This window comes from Crocodylus siamensis, chromosome 1 (assembly GCF_052110815.1).
Source record: "Crocodylus siamensis isolate JL-2025a chromosome 1, ASM5211081v1, whole genome shotgun sequence".
Classification (NCBI taxonomy): Eukaryota; Metazoa; Chordata; order Crocodylia; family Crocodylidae; genus Crocodylus; species Crocodylus siamensis.
The window spans coordinates 72259423-72281109 of NC_143395.1; the positions used below are offsets into that span (position 1 = coordinate 72259423).

The window sequence follows — 21687 nt, forward strand, 5'->3', positions numbered from 1 at the left end:
ATAAATGTATAGTATTGCAAACCCTAAACATAAGTAATGCCCATGAATCATGAGACTGCCTTTAAAACATGAGGGGGAAGGAGGGGTTCAAACGAGTTTCCTGGTTGGCCTTCTTGCTTGTGAACTCTTATTAGTCATATTTTCAAACTTTTTCCTACAAGTCTAAAGGGATAGAAACCTGTTAGTAAATATCAGAGACTCACATAGTCAAATGACTCCAGCTGCTGGGCCTTTATGAAAAACACCAAATAATGTAAGACCAATAAAATTATAAAAGTTTGCAGTCTAAGGATAGGGACAGACATTACACACAAACAGGTTTAAGTGATCAGGAACTGGTTTAAACCTGTAACAGAACAGACCATCAGCGCACATAAATCAGTCTGAAAATGGCCGAAACTGGTTTGAGATAAACCTGGCTGAATGTAGTATCAGACATAACTGATTTGGCTTAAACGAGTTTATGCAATGTCTGTCCCACACCGCTTCTTGGTTCAAGTTAAACCAGAGTCCCCCAGCATCCCAGAAGCTTTGCAGCCCTGGGTGGGGCTTTCTGTTTCAGATAACTGGGCTGCCCTGCTGGACCTCTGGCAGAGATGGCAGGCACAGCAGCCTGTGCCTGGCTTCCCTGCTCAAGCAGGGATTCCCCATTCCTCTCTCCCACATCACAGACTGTAGCCAGCACCTGTGCTAGTTAATGCTGAGAGGTGTCTATAAGGCAGACAGGACAGCATCCACTTACGGTTTTTTGGAGTTAATCAACAGCTCAGCTGGTAACCTCCCTCCTTTCCTTCCTTGGAAATAGTTGTTTAAGAATAACTTGAATTAATGAGGGAGGCTTTTGTTTTCTTAATGGGCTGATAAACACTGAGTTAGGGGTGATAAACACTGTGTTGTCAACTCCCTGCTGGCTGGTCAGAAACAGCAGGGGAGGGGGTGCCTCCCTAATCAAAATGTCCTGCCAGCATCTGGCCACGGCCCCCCCACGCCTCAGCTTAGCACTGTAGAATGGAAGGAACAGCTGCTCTGGCGTGCCCCCTGGCTTCTAGCCTGAGCCACTGCAGGCATGTGCCTGTATTTCTTCAGTCCAGAGTGGATGTCTATACGACACAAACTGGTTCAGCCTAGCCAGCTTAGACTAACTTGCAAAGATTGAATCAATTCAGGCTCAGGCTTTTTGAATGTCTGTCCCTAGCCTAACAGTGCATCTATTAGCAACTGAACCTATGCCACCGTTAACATATGTGGGCCCCTTACTACCTGCTTGAAAATGACTTTCACTTACTATCAAGTCTGTCTGCATTTTGCAGCTCCATTTTTAGCTCCTTTTTAATACACTTCTTTTTCCAATATCTGATTTTTTAAATACAATTTTTTGGTTCAACTAACACCCCTTTTAGGATTAGCCAGTTGATCCATACTACATGCCTGGGTATACATATGTAAACTCTCAAAATGAGTTTCAGTATGTATTTGAAAAAAAAAATCTAGTGACATGTATACAATGGATAGGGATTTTTGTCATATTGCTACAGTGAAGTTCTGCATACCTACTTTTCAGCTATACAAACAATATTAGGTAAAGCATTAACAGAATGTATACAACTCCCTGATTCCAGCCACATGTAAGTTATACTGTTTTAATAAAAGAGAGAATTTTGCCAACATAGTTCAAAACCCAGTGATAGGCATATGGATACACACACACACACACACACACACACACACAGACATACATACTAAATAGGAATTTTTAGTTTAGGGGCCAGGATTTAGTTTAGGGCACATTGATTATCTAGTTAAGGTTTAGCTAATCTGAAATAAAACAAAAACAATGAGAAAATTCTGACCAGATAGCAAACTGCAAATCTGTTACACCAATGCACAAAAATAAGGGAAGACTGCCAATCTCTATGATCAACGAATCAGCTCATAGTCCCTTATTTATTGGAGAAATAAACATGTCTGTTTTCCTTGACTTTTATCTACTTCCTTACTTGCAAACATCTTACTAAAATTCATACCTTGACCTTATTTTGATGGCTATAGTGAGGAAACACAGGGTGCTGACAGACATGGAAAAAAACTCAACACAAAAAACAAAACAAAAAACTAGAGATTTATTGGAAGAGGAATCATGTCAGTTTGATCTGGCTTGGCCAGCATCTGTATAGCTCACATGCATCAACAGGGCTTTTTGGTAGTTCTATCTAATACCTGATTCAATCAGTTTGATTTAATAGCTGAAGCACATGAGCTATACAGATGCTGGCCAAGCCAGGTCGTGCCGATGTGATTCCTGTTCTGGGCACGCACTGCATTCAGTGAAGGGGTGCACTGAGCTGAAAGTAAAGCACTGCGGTATTTTTCCCCCCCATGTCTGTAAGCAGCCAATGAGCACCATAACAGTAAGACTACTACAAAGAACACAACAAGATTTAAATCCTACTGGTGGGGACACTAGCAGGTTAGACAGTAGATGCCCTTATACAGGCTACAGCAAGTCCTGGACCTTGCACCAGCATGATTTTTCATTCCATGGATTCCCCTAATGCTTTTCTGGTAGAGTTATTTGACCAGCTGCTGGTTGTCACGTGTCTGTGCAGATAGGGCCATGGAATATGAGCAATGCAGGGCCCAGCCTTCTCCAGAGGGACAACATCTCTGCTCTCAAAAGTGAGAGCAACACAAGCAGCAGCGTCTTAACAGATGTAAAAAATATTCTCTCCCGTTTCTGAAGACATTTTTTTTTAGCCATGCTCAGCTTTCCTATTTTCCTTCTTGTTCATGGATGAGACTAATGCATACTGGGGGCTGAGAATCAGTAAGCGCCGCAGTCTGCTGCTCAGATTAGTCTCTCTGCTCAGATGCTGATCCTCAAGCTGCTCTGAAGCACAATCCATATCCCAGCAAAAAATACTCTCCAATTAGGATTCAGTTTTGTTACTGTATTTTCTCACATACAGTATGCTCCAGAATACCTTGTGTTTGAAAAGCAGAATGAAGAAAAAAAAGATTTTTCCAGAGTTATGGTTGCCTAGAGCAGGGACAAACCTAATCTTCAAGTTGATTCACCCTCCCCTGCCTGCTTAACTACAGCTGAAATGCTAGCTGTGTCTGAAGACTGGTCTCTATGGGTGGATCTATGATTCTGAAGAGGGCTAAAGAGTTTCCAAGGCTGTGAAATGGAGAACATATAGCAAGATTCCTCAAAGAAAGGTTAGCTTAATCAGTGGCACCAATCATTAGCGCCTCTGGACTGAAGAACAATGAATCACTGCAGCCAACTGACTCCCTTAGTTGCTTAAACAGTAATGCAACAACTGCTCCACAGTGAAGTAGAAAGCAAAGCAGAGATCTTCTATCCCAGGCAGAAAATCAGCTTCCTACTTAACACCCCCCGCCCCAATTCTGACAAGCTGAGTTTTAGGGGAAAGGTGCATCATACACTAGGAAATATGGTAAAAATGTTCAGCCCATGCTTTCTCCCAAGTTTGGCTGCTCGTGGATTTCCATCCTTAAGAAGGCTCAAATCTTTCTTTATATTCTCCCTCTTGCACTCAGGATCATTGCAACAAGGCAACAACTCTTTACAGTCAGCTTCCTCTCTCTGCTGAACCTTCCCTTCAGGTTTAAAACTGCTGACAGGTTTCACAAGGCCAGACTGGGTTCAGCCCATCTCCAAGCAGATCACTGATCCCTTTTTGGCCTGATCCAACAGGGGCTTCAATCAACTCCTTTGCACCATGTACAGCAATGTGCAATTTTTCCTACAGCAGAACATATTCTCATTCTCTGTGTGCATGAAAGCACACACGAACTATCATATGGTTACTGCTAATGTATGACCCCTGTCACTGTTATATTATTACTGAGCAGCAGGGAGGCAGCACAATCTAATAATTAAAGGAAGGACCAGGATTCAGGACTCCTGGGTTCTATTCCTGCTTGATACTGCCAATGACTAGTTTTATGATCCACTGTATTATTTTTTTCCTGCCGCCTCTGTGGTGGTCTTTGATCAACCCTTAACCAGCCACTGACATCCTTAAAACAAAAACATCTAGATAAGCTGCAGCCACAACATAGATAAAAGAAAACTTCAGCTTTAAAAAGGTACTTCTTGCCTTTCAATATCTAAATAAAATCTGGTGAAAAGTGATGCTCTGGTTGTCACTCAATAGGAAGCAAGAGGGAAAGGTACAACCAAGAGGAAAGGACTCTATCCTAAAATGTACATGGCTGGGCAACTACGGGACTACAATATCAGGAACCAGGCTTTTATGAGTTTGAGTGTGCTGTGGCATAAGCTGGACATTAGGATTCACTGAGGTAAATAAAATTACATTCATGCATGTACATGCACATGCATGTGTGCACACACACTTACTGAGAAATAAAAAAGGGGGGAAAAAACCCCAACTACTCAATTTAAAACATGTTTTTTACCATGGTAGCAGAATACTTAGGTCTGCAGAATGACAAAACTCACAATCACTAATTAGTTTTAAAAGCAAATAATAGTCCTCAGTATCCATTTATTCATAACGTAATGTTTTCTGTTGAATTACAGCTTTCAGAATGCTTTTTGAAGTATGATATTTATTCCTGGGGTTTTTTTTCCCTGAGGTATTTTCATTCTTTGAATGCTTTTTTTTTTTTCTGGAAAAAGGAGCTTGAATTAAGACTTACATGTAACTTTTCTAGGTTCTGTGCTAGCTAATATTCTCACGAGGCAGGAAACTGGGTGAACGGAGAAATTAGGAGACTACAGCAATCCATTAAGATGTGGACCTCTGCAGCGCCACAGGGCAAAGTTCTGGCAGCTGAGCTGATATCAACCTAAAATACAAAAAAACCAAGCAAGTGGTCATTTATCGAAATTCAGACACAAAATTTGCATCAAGAATGATTTTCTTCCTCTACTTCTGCAGTTTTTTGTCTGGAGTATCCTTGGGAATTAGGCTATATGGCTCTTCCCGATTGATCAGCAGCAGCAAATGTAGGAACCAAGGAAAACAATCATTAAGTTATTTCCGTAAACTAGACTCATCGATACATTTTGCAGCTCATTAGCTGTATCCAAATATTTTTGGCCAAGTATAAAAGTTCTTCAGACCCAGTATGGCTATGTCTATTTTGCATCAAAGGGTTGTCTCTGAACTAGTTGTTACAACTCAAGAATGAGACTCTGGAGTCATTGGAGATAGTACTCTAAAAAAAACTCAGCTCAATGTGCAATGGCAACCAAAAAAGCCAATAAAATATTGGACATCATTAAGATGGGAACTGAAAGCAAAACAGAGAACAACACCATCATGCCAGTGTACAAACATATGACGAGCCCCCATCTTGAATACCATGTACATTTTTCTCCACATCTCCAAACGGAAGTAGTAGAATTAGAAAAGGTACAGAGAAAAGCAAACCAAAATCATCTAGGATATGGAGCACTGCTATGCCAGGAAAGACTAAAAAGGCTGGTACTCTTCAATTTGGAAAAGAAAAGAAGGGTGAGGAGGGATATGACTGAGGTCTATAAAATCACGAAGTGGGTAGACAAAGTGGACAGGGAATTGTTATTCATCGGGTCCCAGAATATTAGAACTATGGGCCACCAACGAAATTAGGAGGAGACAGGTTTAAAATAACAAAAGAAAGTACTTTTAAAAAATGTAACATACAGTTAACTTCTGGAATTCACTGCCACAGGAGGCAGACAGCATAGCCAGAGTCAAAAAGGGACTAGACACATTCATGGATAATAGAACTACTGTATTTACTTAAAAATAAGGTGAGGTGCGTTTTCCCCCACCCCCCATCAGCATGGGGAAAAAAGCTGCTCATCTTACATATGTATACAAGGAAATCTAATTAAACACATTGTTTATCATTAAACTGATGCCAAAAGCAGCACATGCTCAGTAATGGAAACCAACTATAAAGTTGATAAAATGCAGCCAACACTGAGCATGACCATAGAACAAATGGCCCAGATCGGACACATACTCTCATGGGAACCTACCCCAAGGACTGATTAGTTCAGCCCATCTCAATAAGATGTACAGAAACATCCCTTGCATGCAATCCCCCTTAGTGCTGACTCTTTTTCAAGTCATAAACAGCCACTACACACAGAATACATTTTGACATCCTTTTTACTCTAACAGCTGAGCCGTACCTTTCTTTCCCATTTCCAATTATTCCTGTTTCTTCACCAGCCTTAAATATCTGGCAAACATCATATGGGGCCCAAAAGAGTTCACCAAAAATCCCTCCGTCACCCCTTCTCTCAGCCTGCTGCAGATGGCTAGTGTGGCCCCACCCTCCATGAGATGGGGCCAGACCAGATTGCCCTGCACCTCATCTGCATATACATTTTTAGAGGAACTCAGGATTTGTGACAAGAACACCGGTTCCAGTCACTATAACTTGAAATGCTGCTGCCTCTGCTGGGGACCAGCCCAATGAACTATATAGTAAATCATGAACCCTTTGGCTTTGGACTAATATCATACAAATGGGTTGTTTAGAAGTGTATTTATAGATTACCTAAATCTGCTAAAACCTGCAGGACTTTCAAAAAGGGTAAACTGCATCAAGTCTGGATGAACCAAGTCTATAGGTCCCCATAGAAATGTGCATAGGTGAAAGTTACTACAGGCACATTTATTTCAAATTCAGTGTTCTCAAATTTGCCTCTCACTTCCACGCGCTCAGTGAGAGCAGGGTAAGGGGGGTACTGGAGGGAGAGCAGGTCAAAGACGCTGCATAACTTCCCCCCCCCAATTTATCTTCCCTGCTGTAGCAGTGGGAAAAGAACAAGTTCAAAGCAAACCTCCCTGGAAAATTATAACAAATTTATAAATTTCCATACATAGAGTCCAATTATCATGGGGCTGTCTTATAGTCGAGTAAATACGGTCTTATTAGCTGTTGAACAGAATAGCTGGAGATGTTTTCTTTGGCATCTCTAAACCAATAAAGGTAGACAACATGGAGGATAATGGATAGGGGATAGATCACTCTAGGTAGATCTGGTTCAATGGTCTCTCTCTAGAGCATCCACTCCTGCCACTGTCAAACTGGATGGACTACTGGTCTTACCCAGCAAAGGCCTTCTTATATTCTTAGCTCACAATTCATTTGTGGACTATGTAGTGAGAACTACCTTTCTGTATAGCACTTGGCATTGTGGGGCCTGGATCCCTACCTGAGGCTCCTAGTCACTACCTACAGCATAAGTACTTAAGTGTAGTCTTTCATATTCATGAGGAAAGGCAGTCTGCAGAATACAAACCCTTTTGATATTTATTGGCATAAAAGATTTACTTCCAAACCAACTCCTATTATTTTATTGATTTCATGTCCAAGGAGAAAACTATTCAGTCTTCCTTTTTTAATATAACCTATAACAAACAGACTAGGCAGGCATAAAATGACAACTTACTTCCAGTAATAATTAGTTTCGCCAAATCTTGGTTTGGATTTAATCATGGATTTTAAACTGACAAATGAAGTATGCTTATGCTGTATTCTACAAGATTTCAAGGAAGGAATTAATTCTTTATTTCATTCAATACTCTTAAGGTTATCATGGATCAAAGGATGGGGCAAAAACAAAACAAAACATGTAAGTCCTGTGCAATTAAGTATTAACACAAGTAAGACGACAGCTACTAAATCTGCTTGTGCAAAGAAAACAGCAAAAACTTACATGGATGTGCAAGAAACTTAATCTAAGCTTCCCAAATATGAGTGGAGGATAACTGATGCAGTGCTGTCTTTCTGACAACATTCTGAACTGAAGGAAGGGAATGTGAGCTTCCTTTCTGGAAGTGTTTCTGAAACTTATTTTTAATCAAAAGTCTAAAATCTGAAAAAGTTAAATTAGCTTTCCCCTGACACCTTATCTTAGTATTTTTCAGAGGAAAATGCTACAGACATCTACAACTTTTAGGAAGCTTCAAATGTCTGCATCCCATCTGCCCATAAATACAAGTATATGAATACAGCTCGGAGCCATGGAGTAAAAAACTGTGTATGATTTATTCCTAGCATGAAGGTTGAGCAACAGGAGAGCAAAAGTTTGGATGCATGTTTCCACCTGTATCCAGCCTTTGATGCACTCAGGCCAGTTTTAGAAGCTTCTAAAATGCCGTCACAAAAGATTCCAATGAAAATTTTCTTCATTCAAATTTTCTGACAAGAATTAAATTTGGCTAAAAAAAATATAAAAAAAAGTTGAAAACTCAAAAACTGGAAAACACTTTCCTAATCCAAGGTTTGTACCTAAAATGCAACCTTGTCAACCTTTCTAAATAACCTACTTCCCCTGAGTAAATCTTTTGGATAATGACATGCTAGATGATTTGTCAACCGATGCTGAGTCCTCTATTTTTTAGCATGTGTATACTAAAAGAATAAATATATAATGGCTCAGCCTCCTAATTTATGCAAATGTCTTCTAGATAGACAAAGAATTCACTGAGAAGTGGACCATAGAGGATAAACACTTAGAAGCTTTATGATGTCAAATGTAACCAATATCCAAACTGTCTCTAGGACTAAAAAAATAATACAGTTAAGTCTCTCAGATCACAAGTCACAAGTAAAACAAAATTGTTTGTAAAAGTAAAAAAGAAAAAAAAAAGAAAAATTGTCATTGACCCAACATACAAAGAAATAAACCAGAAAACGTAATAAAACCCTCTGTTTTTTCAAGGACAAATTGCACTTTCAAGCTAAAATTACATTTGCTACAGCATGTTTGAAGAGAGGGAGAGGTGAAGGGAGGAAATAGGAAGAGAAAAAAAGGAGACTTTCAGTGCTACACTGTTCTTGGAAGGTGTGATTGATGTTCACTGCTGTAGAAAGCATGGGACTGCATCCCAAGCATTTCATTCCTTTCTGCAAATGTCTCACTCTCTCTCTCTGTTCCCTAGATATTCTTACCCAACGGCAGATGATCCACATAGCATCAGGTTTTATACATGATCTACAACATGAAAGCAGGAATCTCTCTGCCTAGGGGTCATACTAGGGTAGAATGAAACCCAATTCTCTATTGCATTTTGCTCAACAGCTACACTATTCCATGGTTTCCATTTTAGAAAGAAGTTTTTCGTTGGGAAACCAGGGAAAAGATTTCAAGAAAGAATTTCAGTAAAGTTGAAAACACACGAAACTTACGAGACATAAAAAGTAAGCTCATCTGAAATTAAAAGCAGGACTACAACCACATACAGTGAGTTAAAGCAACATGTTCCACAGAGAAAACTGCACTCTGTGCCTCCGGTATCATATACTTCAGGCCTCTCTAACTTCTGAGTGGCTGGAGGCTTCATGGCTCATAGGCACAGTAGTGGAGGTCATGGGCCCCCAGGCCAGGCCTCCCTACCCTGGGTGCACTACATGCTTGCCTCTCACCCTACTGTAGTGTGCAGCTGTGCCAGCACTGCAGCATATGCACTGGTACAGGTACTCCTGCCCCCCTCATCTGCACCATGCACTTGCTGTTGCCCTGCACACCCCTTGCTTCACCCTGAGCTCCCTGTACTGTGCTGTGCCACAACATCCCATTCTGTTGTGTGGAAATGTAAAGCAGCAACTGGAGAAAGGAGGGGGAGCTCAGTGACTCCAGCTACTGTTGCAGTTGGAGGGATTCACAGCTGAACTGGGGGCCACATGTGGCCTGCTGGCTGCCAGTTGGATAGCTATATTTTAAGTATATTTAGGTATATTTTAAGGACTCCATCCTGTAAACATCTGCATGGGCAGTCATTGTACCTCTGGAAATCCAAGTACAGGACTGCAGAGAATTGCCAAAACTAAACCTTGGTGCTTTTCCATAAAGCCCCAAATCTTGGATTAATGTGAATACAAGATAATCCTTACTTTTATTAAAAAATACGTTTCTAGCTGTTGCAGCAAAAAAAGCTTAAAGACATTTTTTTAAAGAGGAATTTATTTCACGAAAAACAATACAGCTCGGTGTCCATGAAAGAGAAGATACCTTTAGAAGGATAAAAAAAAAAAAAGGAGCTGTTATACAGGTCTCTGGGAGCATTCTGACTTTGAAAAATATGTTCCAAACTTAGGATACAATATCATTTGTGCTTCAACCCCGTCAAAGACTAGAAAGAGACGATAAAGGGGAAGGTCAGGGTAGAACAGAACTTGGTGGCTTCCTATAAGTATATAAAGGGGTGTACATCAAGATCTGGGGGAACGCCCGTTCACCAGGGTGCCCCAAGGGATGACAAAGTCAAACGGTCACAAACTCCTCCAAGACCGTTTTAGGTTGGACTTAAGGAAGATTTCTCTACTGTCCGAGCCCCCAAGGCCTGGAACAGATTGCCACCAGAGGAGGTGCAAGCACCTACTCTGGACTGCTTTAAGAGACATTTGGACATTTATCTTGCTGGGATCCTTTGACCCCAGCTGACTTCCTGCTCCTGGGGCAGGGGGCCGGACTCAATGATCTTCTGAGGTCCCTTCCAGCCCTAATGTCTATGAAATCCATGAAATATGCAGCTGCATTTGCAAAAATAAAAAATAAACAATCTAATAAAAAAAATTAAAACCATAGGAAAAATAAATAAATAAATAATACTATGCAGGGTTGAGTTCCTTTATACTCCAGCTATAAAGAAGATGACGGTTTGAAAACAAGCTGGAGGAAAGGGGGTTGTTCAGCATCGCAGCTAATAGCTGTGTGGAACCTCTGAGGTGCTCCAGATGAGTTGAGAAATAAAACAATAAACAGCTGAGCAGCTCTTCCTTAATTTGGCAACCCACTGGGAGTTATGCAGGTTGAGAACCACTTGGATCTGAAAGAACTAGGTTCTAATGTATTTATACAAGAAGGATAAGTACATACTTTGGAATGGGCTTCCAAGGGAGATGGTGTTCTCCCCTATCTTGGGGGTCTTTAAGAGAAGACTGGATAGGCATTTGGCTGAGGTCATCTGACCCCAGCACTCTTTCCTGCCTAGGCAGGGGGCTGGACTCGATGATCTGTTGAGGTCCCTTCTGACCCTAGAATTTATGAATCTATTATACATCACTGGCAAGCTAAGGAAGTACAGGCTGGATGAAGTGGATAGAAAACCGGCTGGATCCTTGGGTTCAGAGGGTAGTGATAAATGGTTCAGTGGCTAGTTGGCAGCTGGTATCAAATGGAGTTCCCCAGGGGTTGGTCCTGGGCCCATTGCTTCCTCAGCTTGACAAAGGGTATTTATATCCAAAAGCTTGCTAAGAAGAATTTTTCCAGCTATTTGAGTTGGTCTAATAAAAGATATCAGATTTACCCAAAGAACCTTGTCTGCCAAAGGGAAGTTAATACATTTAATTGTTAATCTCTCCAAATGATTAACAAAACAGATTACCAAATGACACAAACTGGCTACTGGTGCCCTACACAATATGGTACTAAAAATGCTAATATATAGAAAAAGTCTTATTTGATATCTTATGTCAAATTTTATAAGAATTCAAATGGGGCGTAATGTATTTCTCCATAAGGACAAGAGAGTTTGGTCAATAAAATCACTAACATGCTCCAACTAAGTAGGAATGGAGATCACTAAAACTACCACAGACTCTCTTTACCAGAACTAGAGTCCCAAGACTAATGTCAGGTTTAACAGTTTTTACTCTGTTAAAAGATGGCTCTACACCTTTTGTACTAAATGACAGTTCATTAGTGTTATGCTCTGGGGCTCGCATGTGAAGCACATGGATTTACTTTCTAGTCCACTAAAAGACTGACCATTCTAAACAGCTGTCATCATCTAATCATTTAAAACTCAAAGGAGATGTTTTCCAAAACAAGCAAAGGGGCCATATAACCAGCTAATATACCAGCTGTCTCAAATTTAAAACTCATAAAGACATGGAATATGGGTTTAAAAAAAAAACCTAAGCAGGGGCTTTCTTTTAAAGTCTGACTAAAACTTATCCGTCTGCTTTTCTCTAAAGTTCTCTCTCTCACACAAAAAAAGTGATGTTTAAACAGTTTTGGGAAACATGACAGTGGCCCTACAGTGTTTCTTTTTTTTACCTGCATGCATAGGAAAGAACTCCTAATCTCTTATAACTAGAGCAGAGCTGTACTTTAGGAACAAAAGTTGTATAAGTGCTCGGAAACCGGTTCAGATAACACAACAGAAGTTCAATGCACATAAACCACTTTCAAAATGGCTGAAACCAGTTTAAGATAAACCTGGTTGGATTTAGTATCAAACTTAACTGGTTTAGGTTAAATCTGTTTATTCAACTTCTGCCCTAGATCCCCTCCAGATTTAAATTAACTCTCAATCCCCGCAGCATCCCAAGATGCTTTGCACCTCCCTCACAACCGCCCCCTCCCTCCCCCCACCGTCTTGCAGGATGGGCAAGCTAGGCTTGGCCCAAGCTGTCTGCTCCAGACAAGCAAGGAGGTAAGCTCTAGTGCTCCCCGGTTTCTGGCCAGAGCCACCGCAGGCACGTGGCTGCATTTCCAGAATCAAAATGAATGTCTGTTTATTCGCTTATTGGTTCAATCTGCACAGACTTAGACTAATTTACGAAGATTGAATCGATTCAGCCTGGGCCTTTCTGGTTGTCTGTACTTAGCTTAGATGGTTTCAGATTTGGATGGTCAGAATTGGATATGCATTTGAGAATTCAAAAGAAGAAAAAAAATGTTTGCCCATTTGTGGAACTTCCACTAATATTCAACTGATGAGGTAAAAGTCTGCTTTAAGTTGGGGCATCTAGAGGAAAGCTCACACAGTAAAACTGTACAATTTTGGAACATTTTATCTGAAATGAAAATCTGACCCTTCTCACATCTAACTATATAAGGTTAAGAAACTGTGTGGTAGCCTAGGAATATGAAGCAAATTCTAGTTTGTGTGTAGTCTAGGTCTTGCAGTTGAATTCAATAGAAGGTAGTATTGACTCATCTACTAATCAGGCCATTTCAGGTCATGATCCTCATGTTAAGAGTCCAATGCTGCTCCTTGCTTCCTCTGATGCAAACCTGTTGTCAGTTGGTCACAATGGATGTGAAGGAAACAGAAAATTTGCCTAATAGGCCAGACTCAGATTTAATTTGTACCCATATCAAGTAGGAATTAAATCAGTAGATTACAAAATAGAAGTCAAGTCAGAATTGGCCCTCATGCTACTAACTCTCACTAGATTGCTCTTTTGAAGCAAGAGGAGACAGGATATGATAATGCCACTCCATTTTTGAAAGAGTGGCTTTTTCATTTCTTCATCTTCTCAGATCAAGTGGGGAAAGTTTTTTTGTTTAAAAAAAAGATTTGGGGTTATTTTTCATTCAGTTACAGCAAGAAAAGTACAATCATAATGGGAAAGGGGCTCAAAAATAATTCCCTGTTGTGCGAACTTAAGACTACTTAAAAAGAAAAGCCAATAAGGCCATGCACACTAATGCTGAGAAAAAGGAAATGGTACTTCATTTCAGCCAAAGTCATAAATCTTACAAGTGAGTCTCTGACGGCAAAACAGCAAGCTGGGGAATTTTTATAAACAGATAATTAGCTATGATCTGATACCAGGTTTACTGTACTGTGTATTTTGTGTCAGGAGCACTGTGTGTTGTTTTCTGAACATTCAAAATAAACTGCTATAAAAAAATTAACTCTCAGGAAAAAACTGAAAAAAAAATGTTAGATATAGATGTATTTTTGCTCTTTATACGGCTAATAATAAAATTCTTTTGAGAAGAACTGAGAAAGATTTTCAAAGAAGAAAACGCCACTATGTAGCACTATGGTTATACGGCTGATATCTCTGCTACACGGTCAAAAGGATAAAACAGAATACAGACTAAGGGTCTAATCTAAAAGCCAATCTCTATGACTGTTTGCAGTAGCACAACCGAGGGAAGATGAACAGAACAGCAACTCTGAGCATCATCTTTGAAGAGGGGTGCAAAAGAAGCTGTTGGCACAGAGGTGGTTGACTGTACTGCTGCCAAGAGCCAAAGCTTCCTTGGGTGTGCCATGGCTGTCTTGGTCACACAGTTACACTACTACCCCTCTGTGTCTGTGGACAAACAAGCAACTGAAAGTTGTCCATCCTGGCTTCTTAGTAGGCTGGTTTATCCAAGAGAAAGTTCAGCCCACTTGGCAAGCTCCAATAGAAAAATGAGAAGCAATTCAACATCTAAAACGTGTAGAAGCTGTCTAGAGTAGTGGTTCTCAACCAGGGTGTCACAGCAGCTTGGGGTGCCTTGAGGTCCTTTCAATATTAGCACTGTTAGGTTTACAAACATAATTCACAAGATAAACCCGAGACGTCAAAAAGAAATCCAAAGTTGTGATCTTTATGAGTTCTGCAAGAATTGCTCTATTTTTTTTTTTTTTGTAGTCAAAAGAAGAGTGAAAACTAAGAGCTGGTATTTTCTGAAGGGTGCCTCCAGTTTATTCCATGAGTGCCTTAACTCTAAAAAGGTCTAGAAGAAAGTCCACTGGCCTCAAAGAGTCTCCTACATGGCCTCATGTAAGGAACATGATACTTCCTGTCCTGAGACATACTCTTGCTTTGTTTTAAACTGAAAAAAGTATTTAACTTATTGGAAGATGTACACTAACAGACTTAACCAATCCTGATAAATGGGGTTGGTGGTTAGTTACTGAATGTGATGGTTGATTGTACTAAAAAGGGCACACATCAGGTAGGGTCCTTCCCCCTGAGCCATTCGTCTGCAAGATTCCAGGACACATGACACTATATCAGAAAAATCTGATTTTGAGGAACACCAGATCTAGAAATCTTCAGCCAAAAGGGCTCTCTCTCACTGACTGAGGCTGAGAATTGAACTGTCCAGGCAGCCACTTGGCAACCTACACTTGTTAAAATCCTCCCTTGGCTGACAGTTTAGTCAGACAAAGGAAATACAACTTTTTCTATAGGATATTTGAGAAGGCACTGAGCTCTGGGTCATTCCCTTTCCTTAAACATCTGCATACATCATAGGTTCTCTATGTGGGAAGGTAATGGTCAAAATCAGTAGCCAAGTTTTGGGTGAAGCAGTTCAGTCACAGTTCAAAAGAAATTAATTCCACAAATGTATGTAGTTACATAGGACTCCAGACATGCTACAGTAGGCTAGCAGCAAAAGAGACTGCTAGGGCCTCCTTGCATTATACAGGTTGTGCTTACTTTTCATCTACCTTCCTCATTCTTTCTGCAATACCATGCAAAGGTAAATAATACACAGGATTTCTTGATCACGCTCCTGTGCTGACCTGAGAGGTGTTCAAAGACATGCATCAAGCCCAGAACAATCAAGCTTTTGGCTTCGTCTGCATAGGGTTCAAGAACAACACTCAAATCCAAAACTCAGATCCCCCTATTTGGTATTGTCTGTTAGACTGAAGAGTGCCTTTACACTGCCGGTGCCTTTACAATGCTAAGCTGCCTTTACCCTGTTAAGTTACAATTATGAATCCTTAAAGATTTAGTCGAGTGATATATGGCTGTCACAGACATCTTTAAAACACATCACTGGCTGCCCTCTGAGCTGATTAACTGGCGACCACAGACAAGAGACTTGAAAAGACGGATCCAAATTTAACCTTAAAGTGGAAAATGTCATTCAGGCAATGTATCAAATTAAGTTACAACAAAACAAAGGTCTTGATTACTATTTCAAAGCCAGCAATTCTAGTTGTCACTTGGCCCAACAGTCAACATGCCCTAGAACTTAAAGCAGTGGTAATACCACCCAAATGGATACATGTATCAGTATCTCTGTGGTGGTTATACCCTCTGTCCCCTTAAGTCCTGAGCTGAGAAAAAAATCTTGCAACAATCCTGATCATGCTACTAACATAAATCTAAACCAAAAGCCTAGATTCAAGGAACCTGGTACAAACTGTTTTATCTAATAAGATAACTGGTCTTCAGTACGGTCTTTGTATTTAATATGACTCAATTTGGGTATTATTTGGCTTTATTTACAGGATCTTAGACTAACTGAAACATTCTGTAATCCTGTCTAGATGTTTTATTATTAAAAGTTACACCTCCTACTCACAAACACCCAAAATAAATATTCTCTAGCATAGTAAACATTCCAACAAGAGTTACCTTAGCAAGAACTATGAATAGGCATTCTTTTGGTTTGGTAAACTGTAATTAATAAAATGCTTTGGATCCAAAACAAACTAAGCTTGTAGAACATTTACTGTTGTCTCATCAGCCTTGCAAGGAGATCTGCAACTTCCTTAGTAAGTTACAAAAAGCCTTTTTTCCCTTTTACATTGTGATTTGCATATGTGGATTTCAAAGTCTTTTTTAACAAGGTTGTATGAACCCTATTTTACAGTTCAAGGCATTTACATACAGTGGCTGTGACTGCATCATCAATGCTCAGTGACAGACCTGGGCATGGGCGCAAGTCTCATATCCTAGCATTAAATAGCAAAAAAATGTGCATCTGACCGTTTGAAAAGTTAAGTCTTTAAGTAATGTTTGTACCTATTGCATCGTTGGCTTTAACGATTCTCAATCAGGGTGCTGTGACACTGAGGTGCCTTGAAATTTTTCAAGGGCGCCACGCAATGCTAGCACTGCTAGGTTTGAAAGCATGATTCACAAGATAAATCTCACAGATTTCAAATGGGAATCCATAGTGTCCCAAGCCCTCTGGACTGTTGTAGTCTTGAAGTTCTTTGCAAAAAACTGCCCTATTGTTTTTCTGCGGTCAAAAAAAATAAGTCAAAACTAAGAGCTAGCATTTTCTAAGGACTGTCTTGAGTCTAAAAAGGTTAAGAACCACTGGCTTAAATGATTATTTGTACCATCTTTCAGAGATTCAACTCAGTTCAAACCTCTGTCCCTGAGGACAAATAATATAAAAGTTATGAATTGTCCTCCTTTTTCCAGTAGCAGAGAACATTGTATTAGCAAATGATGAGAGTTCTGCCAAAACCATAGCCTCTTCATACTGGGAATGTGACTGATTGGTGTCAAGGTACAACGAACATATGTCACTGTGCAGTATAAAAAGCAACCGATACATTTAGTTCAATTCTACTGTTGCAGATTATTTTTTTAAATATATTAGATGCCCTCAAATGTACCAACATCCTGTCCTGCCTAATACTTCTAACAAGTTCTATCAAATGCCATGACAGAATCAGACAGCACTACAGGCAATGAAATCATTTGCTAGGAATTCATTTTTTATTCCAAAAATTAGACATGTCAGACAGTTCTGGCATAGCTTACCACAGAGCCTAAGGATTGCATAGACTTGACAAAAAAACCCCTAAGATTACTAAAGCTAAAGCTATTTAGTCATATTAAAAATAAATAAATAGATAAAACTGCGGTCTGCACTTTGTTTCAGTTTGCAAAGCTAATTTCCGGCCACCGTTCAGAGAAATATTTTGCATTTCAATTTTTGAGTCACCAGTTTTAACAAGTGAACTGTCTGGAATTAGTAAGAATGGGATCTGATCAAAATATTACACTTTGATTCAGAAAGTTTTTTTCTATTGCAGCATAGAAAGTGTAGTTTTTATGTGGTGACTCATGAATTAGTTTTAAATAGTGAAAACAATAAGGAAGGAGGAATGAGAGAGACATCTTCTGCATCATGCCTAGATTTCCAGTGGGGGCAAACGACAGGGTCCAACATTTTAGACAAATATATTGAAGCGTTTTTGCAAACGCTGCTGCTCCTCTTGCGCGGTTTGCGGTTACAAAATGATACGTGACCCTCCAGAAGCAAGCCTAAATCACATACATATGAAAAACATTCCTGAAAAGAATCTGTTACGAAACCGAAATTCGGAGACCGCCACAGTGCTGCACCTAAGTTGAGTCATCAGTTCCCTTTACAACCTAATAATCAACAGAGTCAACCAGAATGACTGATCTGGACGTTAAACGTGGCAGTGTTTGTATGCGTGTGTGCACGTGTTTGTTTAAAGTGTTTCCTTATATAAACAACTTGTATTTCAGCTTGCAGACATGCTTATATTTGCAGGATCATGGGGAACATCTGTCAGAAAAAAAAATTTCCTCTTTAGTCAACCTCACCTATTCTGAATCATGTGTTACAAAATCGCAAGGCAAACGTGGGTCTTTTATTATGATGCTAGTTCTCAATGTTAGCATTATGATCTTGCCATAGTTTTCTAATACAGACAGCTATTAAGATTACAATCAGAACCTCAAAGTAAGATCCACATCCCTTCCCCTCTTTCCCCTACCCTCTTCGCCCAAGTAGCCCACAGGGATATAGACCTGTTTTCTTTCCTATCAAACAATGAGAACAGCTCTGTTACTAAGAGATAGAGAATGTTTTTTGTTTAATTTTTAATATGTTCATAACAGGGGGTGAGGGGAATTAAAACTCTCACCTCTTAACATAAGAAGCCACTCTACAGCATTTGCATAACAGAAGTGATGCCATTACTGATGCTTCTTATGGCACTGCCTCTGTCCCAGGCAAGCATGATATTAACACCAGATGCCGTTGATCCCTTGATGTATGAGGTCCAGCTTTTCTGAACCCATGACAGCCTGCTGGGAATGGCAACTGCTGGTTTTATTAACTTAAAATAAATGAAGGAGACTACTGATGGAATAAGTAGGAATAATTCAGGAAATGTGAATTCCTGTCCTGGAACTGCACTGTTATATCTGATGTGATGCAACGTTCCATAAATCTCACCCTCCCTTTCCCCCAGAAACAGTGACAAGGCTATGAGTTGCTTTTAAATGCAAGGTTTCAGTCTGGCAAAGGATCTCTACATACTCGTTTGTCAATTTGCATTTTAGAAACCCTCATGTGGGAGAAACATTTGCAGAGCAGCTCCTGGATATAACATTTTTCCCTCCGCAGCAGTAGCATATCTAAACTGAAGCTTTCCTAATCTGTTTCACTCTGTGATTTGAGTCTGCTTCTTCCCACTTCTCCTGCTGCAGAAGCTGTGGATAGGAACAGCAAAGAGATGAACAAGGAGAGAACCAAAAGAAGAGGTCTAAAAGGAGAAAACCAAAAAAAGGAATAAACATAACAGGAAAAAGGACATTTACAAAATTAGCTGAATGATACACAAATCAGAGAATCATAGGAAATTAGGGCTGGAAGGGATCTCAGGAGGCCATTTAGTCCAACCCCCTGCTCAAAGCAGGACCATCCCCAACTATATCATCCCAGCCAAGGCTTTGTCTAGCCAAGTCTTAAATACCTCGAAGGGTGGAGATACCACAATCTCTCTGGGTATCCTGTTCCAGTGCTTTATTAGCTTCCTTGTGATAAAGTGTTTCCTAATATCTACCCTAAACTTTTCTTGCTGCAACCTGAGACCACTGCTCCTTGTTCTGTCATTTGCCACCACTGAGAACAGTGCCAATGCCAACAAGCCATCGCTTAATTTGGGACTATATAATAATCTGATTTGTTCTGCTGGCCAATGGATTCCAGTAGTAATAATGAGACCACCACAAACTAAGCATTTAAGAAATGGTACCACTTCACATCCTCATTAATACAACCCCAGGCAGATAGTTTCTGGAAATTGAATCTGAGTTTCTTTTTATGTATCTAATTCAAGAAGATTTGAAAATCTGAAAATTTTGAGATTTCTGTATAAAATGTTAAGCAGGCACGGTTCTTTGAGTAGATGTGATATCTTTTATTAGACCAACTGGATAGTTGGAAAAAAGTTCTTAGAAAGCACAATCACCCTTTTTCAGGCATATGGAGTCTCTATGCATGAAGAAGGGTGATTGTACCCAAAGGCTTGATAAGAACTTTTTTCCAACTACTCAGTTGCTCTAATAAAAGATACCACATTTACTCAAGGAATCTTGCCTGCTTATGTCCTTAGGTCAACATGGCTGCAACCAAAAACCCAATGTATATAAAATGTTTGAATGGGAATATTCAAATGAAGGGATGTGTATTTAAATGGAAAAAACTCCATTGTAACAAGAGCCTGGAATAGGAAAAAGTTTTCAGGCAAACAAATTTGTGTAAGGCGTTTAAACACAATGAATAACTGCAGTTTGTAAAACAAACCTTAAGCCATATTCCATGGAACACAACCTTATATACCAGTGATGTTCAACGTTTTTACCCTACGTTTGTGGGCTAGATGGGCGGTGCCTAGTCTTGTCCACAGGCTGGATCAACCGGTGGTTGATCCAGCATGCAGGGCGGATGCAATGCAACCTGTTCAGGGCATGTGGAGGGCAGCTTGCCCCCAATGCAGCCATGTGGTGTGAGGGACGTGGCCTGGCCTAGAACCAGCTGTACCAGGAGACTGGGGCATGGCATGACCTGGGCCAACCCAGCCCGGCTCATATCTAGCCATGTGGGGTGAGTGGGTATAGCTCACTGGCTGTGGGATGAAGGGGCATGGTTTAGCCCTAATCTGGCTGCACAAGGCAAAGGGGGTGTGGCTTGACCACATCCCAGCCGCTCAGGGCTTGAGAATTTGGCACCAGGGAAGGGGTGCCAATATTAAGTGCCACTGCTTCCTTGCCGTCAATTTTTTTGCCCTATGGGAAGCCTGATGGGCTAGGGGCAATGGCCAGACTGGACCTGTGGGCTTGGGTTGAGCACCCCTGTTACACGCTCATTAAAATTATGTTAACAAGTATATAGGTTTATTTAGACCCAAAAAGAAGTCCAACAGGTAACTTCAATATTCCAAGTATTATCTGGGGATCTAGAAAAAAAAAAGGTTCTGTTTTATTTTCTCCAATAATATTACAGTTTACTTGCTTTCAACTGATTTGCAACAAACTGGATGTCCATTATGTAGGTATAGGACCAAAAATACTACTATATGGGAAGAGAGCCAGTGCACCTAATCAGCCTCCACAGTAGTAGTAACTATGAGACTTAGCAAAACAAAGTAATGGGGCCTTCTGACCTTGACTTCCATAAACTCTTTGAAGTACTGTATTATTATGCTAAAGACAAGGCAAAGGGAAAACCACATAGGGCTTGACACAGTACAGTACCCTTGCACTATGAAGGAAGCATGTAATATAGGATTAGCAAGTGGCTTCAGGAAGGCATTGTAAATGCTAACAAAATACTTGTTGTCTGACGCTGCATACCCCCTGGCAGGGTATTAGTTTATGCCAGACAAGTTGGTAAAATTTCAAGTAAATACCTGTGTGTTTACACTTTGTCTAGTCCATTTTGCAACAATACCCTGATGAAAAAAATATGGACAGCAGGAGACAAGATGTCACTAAGCACTCAATATGCAGACAAACACTCACAAAGGCAGCTAAAATAATGACTACTACTTTTAAATCAAAATCTGCTTCCCCATTCCAATAGGATTCAAACAGAAGATGTGGGCACAGCTTTTAATTCTTAATTTCTTTCAACATACAAAAGGAAGTGTGATTTAAAAACTGTGTTGAAATTTAACTGCGTCATGGAGGCTAGTCGTCTCTAAAAGGCTCAGCAAGCACCCACATCCTTGAGTGCAGTCAAAAGTCACTTATGAAAGGCTACCCTTGTTGTGGAATTTTCAAGTTAAAATGCCACCTCCTGGCTGCTGTCAGTTATCTTTGTAGTGCTTGTTTTTAGTTTTTAATTATGTAAGAAATTAGTTGTTCAAGGGTAGAGTTTTTATGACGGACACTATATAAAGCAATGTTTTGTATTACTGTCTGTAGAGCTAC

At 40.2% G+C, this 21687-nt stretch overlaps 1 protein-coding gene across 8 annotated transcripts in view; it reads right to left on the bottom strand.

Moving 5' to 3' along the window:
- The window catches only part of BACH2 (BACH transcriptional regulator 2), a 270018-nt gene that overhangs the window by 121610 nt on the left and 126721 nt on the right, over window positions 1-21687 (bottom strand). For 5 of the 8 annotated variants that reach the window (XM_090036799.1, XM_090036770.1, XM_090036789.1 and 2 more), the window contains one exon: window positions 4693-4842. The exons of the other annotated variants lie outside the window; for them this stretch is intronic. The gene's annotated coding sequence lies outside the window, so the exon portion shown is untranslated. The remainder of the gene's footprint in view (window positions 1-4692; window positions 4843-21687) is intronic. 8 annotated transcript variants of the gene reach the window in all.